Source organism: Montipora capricornis, chromosome 6 (assembly GCF_036669925.1).
Source record: "Montipora capricornis isolate CH-2021 chromosome 6, ASM3666992v2, whole genome shotgun sequence".
Classification (NCBI taxonomy): domain Eukaryota; kingdom Metazoa; phylum Cnidaria; class Anthozoa; order Scleractinia; family Acroporidae; genus Montipora; species Montipora capricornis.
The window spans coordinates 25,748,510-25,753,509 of record NC_090888.1 but is presented as its reverse complement, the minus strand read 5'-3'; positions in this window follow the sequence as shown (position 1 = coordinate 25,753,509).

Below are 5,000 nucleotides of genomic sequence, written 5' to 3'. Positions count from 1 at the left end.
CGCTAAGCCCATATACAAAGAGAAAACATATCCGTTTGTCCACGATTTCCTAATTGAAGTGATTTTGCTCAAGACGGGGGTGGTTGAAGTTCCCCCCACTGAAAGGCCAAACCTTCCACAAATCATTGCACCAACTCCACGTGGGAACAAAGAAGATATAATTGCAAGACACGTGTCAAGATTTTAATAAAATGTCCAAGTTTCTAATTACTGCTGCATCTATCTCTTCATCAAGTTATATCAAGTAACAGAATTGTAGCGCAGAGACAGTGGGCTGATTTAGCAACAGAACGGGAACGTCAGTGGCGACGGCGCGCGCAGAAAAAACACCAATGAGAATTCAGAATAGAATAGACTCCACTATTTTCTTATCTATTCTAAATTCTCATTGGTAGTTTTGCTGCGCGCGACGTCGCCACTGACGTTCCCGTTCTGTTGCTAAATCAGCCTAGTATTTACACCATCATAATATAGAATTGTTTGGCTAGCGGAAAACAGCAAGGATACCAAAAGTACATGCAGTGTTAATATATTCACAATCTTTTTTGTAAAACACTATTGGATGAGATGTCAAGGAAACCCATGATGGTCTACTTGCTTTAAAAGACTGTCAATCAAAGTCGTCACTCTTTTGGGATCCTTGTTGTAAGAAATATCATAACCCCCCATGTGTCTTGTGAAAGGAAAAAAGGTGAAAAGGAAGACATTTACCTTCAACTGATCCTTCAGTGACTGAGATTGCCTCTGCATTTAATTTTCAACACATTTCTATAGTTCCAATCTTGAAAGGAAATATTTTGATCGTGTAGTCATGCAGTAAATTAAAGAAATGCTAAGTCAAGCTCAATAACTGAAGGATCTTTGAAGCCCGTGTAGTCGCCATCAGGTTCTGGAAATTCTTTTTGGATGAAAGATATTACACAAGATGGGATAACTTTTCTTTGTTTTCTTTCAAGTCTCTTGATAGATCCACCACACTTAATTGTCTGTATGCTGCATAGCGATAGTTTCTGAAATGCACACCATAATATAGAATGGTTTGTGTTGCTGGTAATCATCACTAAAGCCCTGGCCAAACGGAGTCGCAAGTAGACGCAAGTTCACAACTTGCGTCTACTTGCGACTCCGTTTGGCCAGGCCTTGCGTGCACTTGCGTTGGCTTGCGATGACTTGGGCTCACTTTGGTCGAGATCAAATTTTCCTGCAAGTCGACGCAAGTTTTTTACCGTTTGGCCACCCAACCCAAGTCAACGCAAGTTGAATGACGTCATTTGACCTATTATTAGCCAATGTCATACAGTATATGTAGCCTTGAAATATTTTTTTTTGGCGACTTTCGTGTACCAGCGGGGTAACTTGCGGGTGCGTTTGGCCACCCAACGCAAGTTTCGACGCAAGTTCAATTTGTCGCTACTTGTGACTGTAACTTGCGAGTCCGTTTGACCAGGGCTTCGTGATAAATGTTGTAGTAAGTATAATTGCATTGCCTGGCTAGTATTTTAACATCAAAACCCAACAACAATAAAAGCTGTGAGGTACAAGTACAATGTAACCTGTAAGGAAAACATGTATTGTTTACAACAACTGCAATCTTTGGAATATGTACCACAGCTGTATTTTCCCAGACAAAAATTACTTTTTACTGTTGATAACTAAATTACAGTCACATCCCAACTTTTATATTCAGATACAAATCAGGATTTTTATTGAGAACTTGTAAAAAAAATTAGGTCAAGATTTTGTCTTTCACAATCTCCAATGTGATCTGGTGTTAACAAATTCAGGAATACAGTGTGTTAACTGTTTTCAAGGCTCAAGCCAAAGCTTGTAGTAATGTTAACGTTTTCAAGTATAAATCAATGTAGTGAAATTTAATGCTGGTAAACGTATTTTGAGAAAAGAAATTTTCGTTTAGTGCATCCTTAGTATTTCATTTACATGAACCGGTTTTGCATAGGTGAGGGTACTGGTGATCTGTTTAAAAAATGGAACCCTACAATTGTTGTTCTTAAGACAGCCCGAGTTAGGCAAACGATTGAGAATTCTTCGTGTTCTGTAACACAACACATTCCTGTTTACGCAAGTAAATTGACAAAAGCAATATCAATGCCAATCAATACCTGCTTACTTAAAGAACATATTCTACAGGTACCCAGCCTACAGCTGAACAAATAACCTTTACTGTTTATTTACGACACTCTTCAAAATGAAATGAATAACCTGACACGCTGCATAAGAACTCAATTGAGACCTTTATTAACTGAAAATTACAACTCATGCCATATTAATTCCTACCAGCGCTTTTAAAACAAGTCTTCAACTGCGAATAAACACCAAAAATACTTTAGGAAATGGGTAAGGTCAAATTACCTTCCGTGAACTTGTTTTCAGATTCGGGCACTTCAAGACAGCAGATGCACTCTCTTGCTGTCTCTCTGAGCTCACAACGGCCGCAGGTGCACCAGTTTAGACTCATTGACCTCTCATCCTCTTCGGTGTCTTCATCAGAGACGTGGTTTTCGTCGGGAACACGCTCTGGTTCGAAGCGATACGGCTCAAAAGCAGCCATTTTAATTTCCTGCTTGAGCATACGTCGCGTGGCTGCTAAGTTAATCAAAATGGCGGCGGCCAGGATTTCGATATTGGGCTACTTTGGAGGAGGATGTCGTTGGGTTGGAACGCACGTTAGAGGGTGAAATTAGGGTGAGTGGCTTATCTTTGTATTACCTTTTTGGTGGTAAAAAAAAAAATGAGGGCTATTTTGGAGCAAACTTCTCCTTTAAGGGACGTAGCCAAATTTTAAAAGCTCCCGACTGTTTACATGATCTACCCAAGTTTACATCCTGTCACCTGTCACAATGCATTGATTTTCTGCTCAATTCACTGAGTTGCATTTCTGAAATAGCCAACATAAAAATAAAACCAAAATGTGAAAAAGGAAACGTTGATTAAATTAATTTTATATTAGGACGTTTTAAAAGGAACCTATTCTGGTGCAGTTGTCAAACAATGTTCGGTACGCGTAAATGACACCTCTCTTTTTTATTCAAAGGAAACTGCGATCGAATTCCTGATGTGGTTGCACAGAGGACAAGTAGAGTCCACTCAGTAAATTCAGCTATGATACCAAGCATGGAAGATGCTGTACAAATGTACACCAATGCTGGAGGCAATATAACGCGCGATTCGTCGTTTGGGGTTTCGACGAAACACTGACCCCCGGTCAACTGACCCCCTACTGACCCCCTTACTGACCCCCCCACTGACCCCCTATAAAATCAATGGGAAAATGAAAATTAAAAAAGCCCAGAACTATCAATGGGACCCGATTCAAGTTCATCCATAAATTTAGCTTACCTGAAACTTTCAAGATGGCGAACGCGTTGCAGATTTCCGACTCTTGTTCTCCTTTTACTGTTTAGTGGAGGTTCTGTTGACGGAAAATCGAGCACAGAATAAGATTGAATATTATCAATCAAATATTGCTTTCGAACGTATTGGGAAATGAAGCAAAGAGAAACGCTAACAAATTGGGACTTCAAGCTTGCCATAATAAACTTCCGGTTGATGTAATAGTGTGCATGTCGCTCGCGGTTAGTTGCGTGCGTGTTAATTTGCCAGAATTTCCTCGCTATTTTTGTTGCTTAATTTTCTAGCGGGTACAAATACCATGCTTGATGATATTCCAACTTATTCTGTGCTCGATTTTCCGTGACAAATCCTTCAGTCAAATGAGAAGGGAGTCGGAAATCTGCAACGCGTCCGCCATCTTGAAAGTTTCAGGTAAGGTAAATTTATTGATGAAGTTGAATCGGGTCCCATTGATAGTCCTGGGCTTTTTTAATTTTCTTTTTCCCATTGATTTCATAGGGGGTTAGTAGGGGGCTCAGTAGGGGGTCAGTTGACCGGGGGTCAGTGTTTTGTCGGAACCCCGTCGTTTGGCGAGTAGTGACGCACTCATCAACCAACGTGAAACAAAATTTATTCGGGATAATCCCAAATTCGACGCTGTTTTGTCCTTTATTAACATTACTAGAAATTAGATATATTTGTTTTTAAAACCAGGTGGTTGACTTTAATCAGTCAAACTACAACATTATAAAATGTCAACGAGTTACTTCTTCGCAACCAAAAAGATGTCTCTCTTATTTTAGTGTTAAACAAATGCTGAAACTTGTGTTATCACTTTTAGCTAAGTAAGAACATAGTCAAGTGAAAATAGTGAAACATTTCAAGTAACACAACATTCCGCTTAAGCATAATACAGTGATGAATAAAAACCAGAGTTATTACAACACTGGGGCAAGATCCAAGTTGTCATCTGAATGATACTCTTCATATCCACAACCATAAGGGATGGCGTCAGTATCACTTGCATCATTTTCCACTTCAATATTGCTTCTAGGGACAGACTGACCCAGGGTATTGGCAATTTCCCGTACCATTGGAATAACCGCATAATCAGCACTTGTGCGACATAGTGGACAATTGTTCAAAGAGGTGCTTGACTCGATCCACTGCTCTAGATAATGCACACAACCAATTAAGGCATAACAAGTGGAACATGCTGCGGCTGGTAATTTACGTTGACTAAGACAAACTGAGCACTTAAATATTGACTTGATTATTTTAGCTGCTTTTTCTTCAACATTTTCTTGAGAGGAAGAGCTACTGCTTTTGACTGGCAACTGGTTATATTACCTGGGTTCTGGTGAAGGAGATTCTCTGAAATCGTCCTCCTCGTCAACTTCTGAGGATACTATCTTCCTTAATAACCGATCCAGAATATCTCCTGTTGTGGACATCTTTTTAGGACTCTTCCCCTTCTCAAGAATGACTTTGACTTTTCTTGGCCGCCAGTATCTTTCGGCTCCCTCTCCAGAATCGAGATCCTGTTCATTTGTAACGAGGGAAAATTATCACTTGGGGGAATTTATCACCTTATAACATAAAGGGCAAAATTACTGAATGCTGATTGGTCAAAACAGAGGAAATTTTTT